Consider the following 10,450-nt stretch of genomic DNA (forward strand, 5'->3'; position numbering starts at 1 on the left):
GGGTGAAACGAGTCACTAGGCCCGGCGCTGTCCGCCTTGAGACCGAAGATGGCATTCCGGTGAGCAACTCCTAGAACATTGAACATCTTCGTAAGTTTTACCCATAGGGCGCGGTTACCGGAAGCTTTTCCGGCAACCACCTTTTGTACAAGTCTTGCCGTTGTTGCATGTAATCCTTTGTACAAAGCCGGGCGCAGACCCCGTGCATAAATAAAGCTCGTGTGCTCCGCACATCTTGTCAGTTTCATGCTTTCTTCCTTTTTGCATATGTTATCTGACATTTTGTGCAGCACCTGCCTCCGGTAAGCGATAACGAGCCGAAAGGCTCCATATCTTTATTTTCTCTTCTTTCTTTTTCTCAAGAAGGAAAAGGTTCCCTCGCACACAAGGTTTGCCGGGGGGAAAGGAGAAGATAATGGTGTGGACCGGGCCGTTCAAAAGAGTATCGCCTTGCCGGGAAGCAAACGACAGAAAAGCTAAGTTGCCAAAGTTTGAGCGATCAGCTTTTAAAATTTTAAGTTATTTTCCTTGAACGACCATGCTTTGTATGGAAAACCTGTGCGCAAAGGAACCAACTCGTAGCTAGTTGCGCCCTTACTTTGTTTCGAGTCCGCTCAACAACTTAAGTGAGCTGCGACTAGTTGCGGCAAGGTTACTTGTCGGTAGCGGCACCGCCAGCAGGCTGCTGAAGTTTCGCACTCAGCGCTCGCGGCAAGGGTGCCTGCGCCGACAAGTTTTCCTAAAAAGCATAGGGCAGAAACATACAAAGCCAAGAGTCAAGTAAAGGAAGTAACATGGCATTCATTACCTAAGATAGAGTTATATTACAAAAATAACTTGTCGCGGCTCTAATGAAATGTTCTCATGACATGACTATCAGCGGCAAGCAAAGAAGAAAACGGGTGGCCTAATCTACGCGGCCACCATCTACCCTCTTGACCTCATTCACCTTGTCCACAATGGGTGCGACAAGGGCTTTGAGAGCATCAAGATCAGCGTCTGCCGGCAGCTTCTTGAGGACATTGGCGAAGTTGAGGCCTGGGTTGCGGAAGGCCACCTTCACCAACACCTTCTCCAGGACTCAGGCGCAGATCGTGCACGACTCGTCGGCCAGCAGCTTCGGGATTCTCTCTCGGAGCTGCTGAAGGGCTGTCGCCACGCCTTTGAAGAATAGAGTGAGCTTGGCGCTGGGTGGGAGATTCTCATCGGAGGAATACCCAAAGTCCTCCGCTCCCAGCTGCGCCAGCTCCCCGTCAATGACCGCGGCGATGTTCATGAGGCCCTCTGTCCAAAGCTCCACAGTGTCCTTGAAGGTGTTCTGGGTTTCAGCGGCCCTCGCCAGCAGCGCCTCGTTGCCCTTGATCTCCTCCTTCAAGTCCGCCTCCCGCTTCTTGGTGCCGTCCAGCGTTTCCGTCAAGGTGGCCAGCTTAAGCTCCAGATCGGCGTTGGAATCCTTGGCGGCGCTCAGCTCCTTGCCTTTCTCGGCGAGTTGACCCTGCAGCTCACCATGGGCGAGGGCGTCCTACTCGCGCTCAAGCTTGAGCGCGGCAAGCTCTTCGCCGCCCGCCTTCAGATTGGCCTCTAGCTGCGCCACCTTTACCTCCAATTCCTTCTTGGCGGCCTCGGCGGACGCGGCCGCGTCCTTTGCTTCCTGGAGCGCCCCGCCAAGTGCCTGCTCGCGCCCGGCAATATCCTCCTCGTGGCTGTCAATGTTGACTTTCCGTTGAGCCAGCTCACCTTCTTATGCATACAGCTTCTCGCCGGCGAGCCGCTGTTGTTCTTCAGCTTCGACCTTTTCGAGGAGGAAGGCCTTCCGCTCTTCAGCAAGCTGCTCCCGCTCCTCCGCCAAGGCCCGGAGAGCTTCTTGGCGGAGACCCCGGAGCTCCTCTGCGCGCTTCTCAATATCCACGCTCGCCTTGCGACAAGCGCCTCCCGGGACTCCAGCTTGGCTTGGCGGGCGCGGTAGAGCGCCAGTAGCCTCCGTAGCAGCGGCTCCTCCTCAGGCTCATTGCTGCTGCTTCCCGGCACGTCGACGATCGACAACCCAGTGGAGGCAAGCACCTCCCCATCCAGAGTTTCTCCTTCAACCGGCGCCCTGGAGCTTGACGCCCAGGGGAGCTTGATGAAAATGCCCTCACCGGCCTTCAGATAGGCGCCGGGCTGTGGCTCCTTGGAGCCTGGCGCTGCGGCAGCAGCGGAGGGATCGGTGGTCGGTGCAGCGCCTGGCGCTCCTGCGGCCTCAGGGCCGTTAGTGCGATCGCCGGATCCCTCGCCGGCTTCCGCAGTGGCAGCCTTGGCGGCCTCTTCGCCGGCAGGCTCATCAGCACCGGCTCCTTCTTCGGTTGCCGCGGCATCATCAATATCGCCGCGCGTGTTCTCCTCGCCGCCCGCCTCGGTCTCCATCGGCTCCGTGGAGGGTGGATCTGACGACCGGAGAAGAAGGAGGAGTCAAACAAGCATTCGAAAAGAAAAATTAGCAGAAGAACATAATGGAAGCTTCGGGCAAGAGATTACCTTCACTGGGGTCCATGGACATGGGCTCCACCATCGGGGGATCAGTAGTGCCGTCCCGTGCCGGAGACTCCTCCCTTGCCGGGGATTCCTCCCTTGTCGGAGAGGGCTCCCTTGCCGAGGAATCACCCCTTGGAGGTGTAGTGGAAGCAGATGGCACGTCGAACGCGGTTTCCGAGCCCTCCTGATGAAGCTGTTCTGCTCCTACACAAACAGGCCAACAGTCAGATGTCAGCAAAAGAAAAGAGCACCCGTGCGCGTCCAAAAGCAGAAAGTAAATCATGTACTTATGCTGGGGGCTGCGCTGGGGGCTGCTTCGCGGAGTAGTTGCCGGGTCCGGCAAGGTGGTCTCGGGCGCTCCCCCTGTTGTTTCGGTGGGCTCGTCCTCGATGATAACCACCGGTACCTTGGCCCTCTTCGCCGCTCTTTGAGCCAACGTCCTGAAAAGGAACATGTTCAGATCGAAGCAAGTCAGATACAAGATAAAGATACAAAATTGAAGAAATACAAGTAAAGCAGAAAAATCTTACTCTTCTTCCTCCTCGTCGGAGCTAAGCGCGGAGAAGTCGAAGTCCGGCCCACCTGTGGCGCGACGAGGCGGAGGAGTAGGACCCCTTGTCCGCTTGGCGGGCGCAGTGGCGGTGGCGCGGGAAGATCCTCCTCCAGTTGCCGCAGCGGTGCGAGGCGCTCCCACGGCAACATCGCTTGCCGCGGTGGAGCGTGTCGCGCGGCGCGTCGGTTGCTGACTCCTTTGCCGCCCCGATGCGTCCCCGCCCCTGCGAAGGCGCCTTCTTGGTTGAGCTGGGGGCTGCGCTGTGGGCTCCGCCTGCGGCAAGTGGCCTGGAGATGGCGGGCCGCTCACACCCTCGGCGGGCTCACCCTCGGCGGGCTCGCTCGACTCGGCGTCAGGCGCGGCGAGCTCTTCAACGCCGTCGATCCACTCTCGCTCGGCAATGCTTGCCGTCGCCTCTGCCTCTGCCTCTTCCACGGTGAACCCGAACTCACCCGCGGCAGCGGCTGCCGCCGCCTCTTCCGCCCTGGTGGCGATGCGTCACAGCTCTTCGTCAGTGGTGTCGCGGGTGAGACTCTTCTGCTCATCGGCGCGGACCGGAACCTCCACCAATCCGTCGAAGAACTGCTGCACGACGTCGTCCGCTGGCTCTTGCCACATTGGGACCAGACCGTGCGAGTCACACAGCGGCATCATCGCGCGGATGCGGTCGAGGGAAGAATTGTTGCACAGTGGGACGACTCCCGCCAGCAACCTGAACCACTCCGGGTGCTGAGGGTCATGCTTGAACAACTCCTTGAGCATTGCATCCAACTCCAGCACAGTGAAGTTGAAATTGAGGCCCGGGCGCAGCCTCATGATATCTGCCGGCCCGCCAAACTCCCAAGCGGGTCTCCTCCTATCTTGCAGGGGGTGATGCGGCGGCGGAGAAAGTCTGCGCCTACGGTGCCCACAGTCAGCCCGGCAAGCCTAAGACGCAAGATTCTGGTGGTGGCAATCTTCAGCCTAGCATCCTCCGGGGCCAGGCTGCTCCAATCATTGCCCCGCACTACTGGGACTTGGCGCAGGGCGGTGAATGGCTGCGGGTCCTCCTCCATGATCCAGCACCACTCAGCTCTCCACTCCTCCCACTTTCAGCGGAGCTCCCCCTCCAGATACGCCTCCTTCTTGCCGGCCCACGAGATCCAGGCGATCCCTTCCGGAAAGTGGCTCTCCTCTCTTGACCCGGGGCATGAAGTAATGGCGGAAAAGGGCTACGTTTGGGTGGACTCCGACAAAGTTTTCGCAAAGGTGTGCGAAAACCGACATGGTCAAGACGGTGTTGGGGGTGAAATCGAGGAGATGAAACCCATAGGTGTTCATGATGTTGCAGAAGAATTCCGAGAAGGGCGGACAGAGACCACAGTAGAAGAACAGCGGGAAGAAAGGATACCCGTATGGAGCCTGTCTCGAAGCGGCGGCAGAGAGTACCCTCGTGCGCGGATGCGCACGCATCTCCGTCGACCAGAAGAGGTAGAACCACTGCCTCATCCCCGCCGCATCGAGCTCGGCGGGGAAAGTGGCCCGCTCCTTTCGCAGCGCCTTGAGCCGCAGCGCCTCGGCCGACTTCGCGACCTTCCTAGTCTTCGGAGCCATGGCGAAGGTGGTGGAGGAGGTCGACGGCGTTGGTGGCGACGGCGAAGATGGGGCGCGGAGCGCTCCTCTCTCAAAAGGGGGGAGCGGCGGAGATTTTGGAGTAGTAATCGGCGAAGTGAGCAACGGCCTCTGTTTCCTCTGCTTATAAAGAGGGAGGGGGCGGACGTTACACTTTTTTTGAATAAAGAATTTACCCACGATCTCTCCCATGACGCCGTAATCAACGCGTGCCGTTCGGGGAGGGCGCGGTGGATGCGGAGTAGGAAACGGCACGACCCAGGCCACGTGTGCCCGTGCCCTGTTTTGGGCCTGGCCCAACAGCGCTCGGCACCGTGTATAGCCCAGGCCCGGGGGCTCCTGTCGGTGTACTAGAGTAGGGTTACCCTAATATCCCGAACTTGTGCACGGGCAGTTGTAGCACCCCGCGGCAAGGCTCGCCGGATCACCGCCAAGATCCTCCGTGGCTTCTTAAGAAACAAGACCCCGGCAAGAGGAGCTTGCCGGGAAGCCATTCAGGAACAAAGTATTCAAGTTAAGAAGACAAGACCCCGGCAAGAGGAGCTTGCCGGGAAGGTCAACCAAGGCATCTCAAGAAAACTTGCCGCAACGCACCACGCGCCCCGGCAAGGCTCGGTGAGCGACAAGCTCCCGGGCCCGACAAGACGACGGCCGCGAAAAGGCACTTGCCGCGGCAAGCGGCCACTCCGCGCCCAGGCTCCAGCGCATCTACCAACGTGTCGCCCTGGGACCCTTCCAGGCACGCGTGGCGGGAGGCTGTGCAGCCAGCGGTGCGCGGTGGCAAGCGGCGCTGACAAGAAGGCCATCGTGGCGATCGGTGGCGCCCCTGACAGTCTCTTCTTGCACTGTTTAGACGACGCAGACGGGCATTTAATGCCCTTGTCCCCTGCCGTCAGGGTTAGGTATGATACACTGTGGCTACAATAGAGGTAGTTGTACCTACCACATTCTCTTTCCATCTTTGCCCTTCATCTACGTTGCCACCTGTCGGTGACCCCTTGAGCGTATAAAAGGAGGCCCATGCGCAACGTAGAGGGGGTTCGACTCATTTGAAGCTAGCAACACTCTCACGCTCAGTTTGGTAGCGTTGATCGCTCCTGAGCAAGAACTGAATATACACATAGATGCAGCAGTAGGAGTGTTATCTCTCCAGAGAGCTCCGAAGCTGGGTAAACTGCTCGTGTGCATTGCCTCGATCCGCTCTTTGTGCGACCTCCGCCCTCCGCCGAACCGAAAGGCGCTCGGTCCGCCGGTCCCATAGGTGTTCGTGGATCAGTTTCCCCGACAATCAGTCTATCACATTGTTTGTAGTTTTACTGCTTTAATTTTATTTGTTGTAATCGCGGCATACGTTGTAGTGCACTGCATTTTCTTTGGTAGCGTACTTCGTTGTAGCTTTATTACAGTGGTTATGGCTGTTTATGACATTTCTCCTTTTCGTAAACTACATTCTGTGTTACTACATTCTGTGTTCTAGATGACTGCATAATATGCATTTCTGTACTGCATTAGCAGTGTTGTTAATTTTCTATTCTGCTATTACAATGGATGGTCCATGATACGCTTGTGTTAGCTGAATAGTTATTATAAGATTTTTTTTGAACTGCATACTATGGGAATTGCTTTTGAACATCATATGTTAAGTGAAAGTTTCTACCATTTGCATTTCCTTGTTACTGTTCAGATGGCTGCCTTTTGTTATTATTAGTACCACACTATGTGTTCGAGAGAACTGCATTACTGCCAACAACAACTTTGCCTAAAAAGGATGATAAAATGACGCAGTTGAGGTTGTATACTTTAAATAGGCATTGTTCAAATTGTCTGCTGGACATAATTTTAAAAGCATACAGCATAATCAAAGCATTAGAAATGTTGGTTGCTTCAAATTAGACAGCGTGGAGTGCAAATATTGTAAACTTGATGGAGTCTTCTTCTTTGTAGAAAAAGACCATGGCCACTTCTCCGGCCTCAAAGCCATTGTGGGAGACAAAATCTTTCCAACCAGTAGTTATGTTGATGCAGTCTTCAGAGTCGATGTGGTAGTCAGCTTCCATGTCTCCATATCCATTCTTGTGTTCTGTCTCCAAAGTAAGCTTTCCTGAACTCAGAGCATGAATTTTTATTGCCGATGGCAGTTTCTGCATATTGTAATGGGTGGAAAAAGAATTTATAAGTAAACAGCAAATGTTTTTGTTTTATACTGAGTATGATTTTTTTATGTTTACTTAAATAGTTACATACATCTGATTGTATTTTGTAAAGTAGTTGCAATGTATGAACAAACTTATATAGGCAATTGACTCCTAGTTTTACTGGGATATATATTATACTGCAACATGTGTGCACTGCAATGTCAGTAATAGTGTACTCCAGCATGTTAATATAACTGCAACGCTTATCTACTGACCCTTTTTTTGTACATATGTCGATACATGGTGTGGTACTGAAGAAAGATAGGTGGAAGCATCTAGTCTTAATAGCTAACAGATCTGAACAACAATACAAATTATGTTTTGTATTTTTGTAGATAATACTGAACAAATTGATTGAACTATATATTCAGATGTGTATTTGCAGTCTAGATTATGTCCAAAAATTGTGAGTGGAAAACATACCCAACTTTCCTGTAGATCTGTGGTTGTGAGGCGATGAAGAAATGGCGCACGAAACCCCCTGTTGGGTATCATCAGGCAGCCCAGCATGCTGCGTCACTCGGTGTTGGTGAGCTGTAGGCCTTCTGCGTAGACACATGTGTCCGCTACCGGCGCCATCCTTGCCAAGCACCCGCACTTGCAGTCCATGGCGGGTTCAGTGGAATTCCAGAGAAGAGCTGTGGATGTAATGAACCCTAGATCTACGTTTTGAGGAAAATGAGGAACGGGGGGAGGAGTTGTGTTAGTCTGTAGCACGAATGGATAAGTTTTTATGCAACCAATCAAGCAATGGAAGTAATAAATGTTGTGGTTGGCGTTAGGTGGTGGATTGGGTCTGATTCAATGAACACGAATGCATTCAAGAAGGAACAATACTGCTTACTTGAGAATAGCGAACTGCATTGTCATATCACGACAAACTGCGAACGCGTGGTTGGGCCTGTGTTTGTGTATGGTATGTAGCATTTTTTTTAATTTTCAGTGGCCTCTCTTTTTTTTGTTGGCCCTGTGTTCTGGTAGTGAAGACGCAATTGGGCCCAGGTCGTCCTGTGAGCACACGGCTGGTTCCCGGTGCGCTGTGTGCGGTCTAATGTTTAGTCCCACCTCGCACACGGAAGGCGCTCCCAACCTGTTTATAAGCGTTGGCGAGGCATACTGGTCGAACTCCTCTGTATACTTATCTGGGCGCTTATACACGGCGCTCGCAACTATATGCTCTATGACCTGTGGGCCCATGTGCAACCGGCCCCATGCACTGTGACTCAGAACGACTCGCCTTCTGTGGGCACAGACCTATTACGAGACTGGCTGGGGCCGGTGCCACCTGGGTGGTCAATTTTTTCTTTTTATATTTCTTCCCTATGTGTTTTTTTTCAATGTTGGAGTGTGCACTGCATTGCTCAGGGTTCTGTACTGCATTGTATACGCATTGCATACTGCGTGTATAGTTGTCATTTTTTTTGTTTCCATCTTTTTGCTATCATTTAATCTTTTCTCCCAATGTATGGGAGTGCACTGCTTAGTAAATCATACGCGTAATGCGTTGATTATGATTTTGTACTGCACGTTCATATATTTCTGTACTTCATTGGTTATTTACGTGTTTGCGTTTTTCATTTTCTAGTTTTGCTCTTATGTATTCTTTTTTCAAATTTAGGTTCGTGCACCGCTTTGTTGGGTATGTTAATGCTTCGTTGGACAGATTCTGTACTGCATTGGTACACAACTTGCACTGCATGCGTCCTGTTTGCACACTGCAACTCATTTTTCGTTTTCTTTACTACTCGAATCTAATGATACATTAGCACACAACAGAAAACAAATTATCACAGATATTCTGTATGACAATTTCATCACCAGCAAACTAAGTTGAACGGAAAGCAAACTAACATAATCAGAGTTCATCATTACAAAGCGATTCTGCATGGCAAGCAAACTAGGTTCAGCACACAAGCAAACTAACGATACATAAGCAAACAACACAAAGAAAATTTGATGATAATTCTAAAAGAACGCTGGCATTCTTGGCTCCCGGCCGGCACCATCTTCTTCTTCACCAGTCAAGCTCTCCCCATCCCCAGCTGCTCCTGGCGCGCTTCTTGGGGGGCTCCTCCTTCTCCAACTTTGCACGGCGAAGGCCGTCCTGGTTGAGGGTGATGCGGTTCCATATCTTGTACGCTGCATAGGCGTCCTTTGCTGCGTACTCGATGTGCCTCCTGGACAGAGGCAGGATGGCCCAGCGCTGGTGCTCGTCGTCGGTGATCTTCTTCTTCATGTTGTTGTAGTAGTCGTCGATGAGCACGCCGGAGACGTCTCCGAGGGAGTCCAACGGCTTGGTTGCCCCGGGCACCCTCCACTCCTTCTGGATGTCGACGAAGTTGGTGACCTCCAGTTTGACGCGCTCCAGCCTGGTTTTGTCGTTGTCGATGGAGAAGCCTGCAAAGGTGTACCTGGGGTCGGCGAGGAAGTTGTTGAAGACGGTGCACCTTTCAGTGTCGCTCATTTGGAAGAGCAACACCGGGTGATTCTTGCCGATGGAGAGCTGGCAGAGGGCGGGTTTCTGCGTCACTTCAGGGTCGTTGTTGTACTCGAGATCAATGCCGATGATCTTGTGGCGCTGGAGGCTGAGGTGGCGCTCGTACTGTGCGAGGGTGATCGCTATCTGCTTCCTGTCGTTGGTGTGGATGACGTGCAACTTGGTGTTGCCGTTCGCCTCCACGGCGTTGTCGCCCTTGTACTCGTCGGTGAACGTCATCGCCGGTGGTGGGAGCGCAATGGATACTTGTATTGTTGTGGATGAGAAGGCCTTTGGCAGGGGTATGAATTTAAGGGGAGGGTGCGGGGTGGGATGGCCTCGTCGGATGAACTGCACGATCACGCTGATGATGCGGTTGTGCGGATCGTGGGTTGGTTTTGCATCTGTGATCATGGGCTTGTGGCGATGGAACTGCTCCGATCGGGCGTATGTATGCGAACGTGGGTTTTTTTAAGGTGGGTTTGTTTTATTTTTGATCAGCACATTTTTTTAACCACCACCTCTTTCTATGCGAACGGGCATTTTGTCATGTTTTATATATGTATACTGCGTGACAACATAACTGCATTGCTTACAATTACGCACTGCGTGCAAATCAGAACTGCAACATTGTATACATGTGTGTACTTCATCGTTTTTTGCGTGTCTTTGTATATGCTTCGACGGTCTGCATTGTGCAACGGAATGCACTGCATACTTCTACCGACCCGTACTGCATCTTGTTTTTGCCGGTACTTATTGCAGTCCCTAGCACAGGACGGATAGGGAAACGGGAGGGGGGGTGGCCCCCCCCCCACTTTTTTTTGAACTTATTGTTTTTTCTTGGTCGATTTTGTTGGGCCTGTGTTCGGGTATTTCAGAGACGCATGTACATTGTCAATTTTTGTGTGGCTGGGGCCGGTATCATTTGGGTGATCAATTTTTATTCTTTGTATGCTTTTTAATGTCATGGAGTGCACTGCTTTTTGGTAAATCATCGGTGCACTACATTGATCATGCTTATGTACTAGATGTGAACTTCATTCCTTACTGCATGTACAGTTCTCATTTTTGATCCCGTGTTTTTTTTTTTTTGTAATCTTT

Source organism: Triticum aestivum, chromosome 6B (assembly GCF_018294505.1).
Source record: "Triticum aestivum cultivar Chinese Spring chromosome 6B, IWGSC CS RefSeq v2.1, whole genome shotgun sequence".
Lineage (NCBI taxonomy): Eukaryota > Viridiplantae > Streptophyta > Magnoliopsida > Poales > Poaceae > Triticum > Triticum aestivum.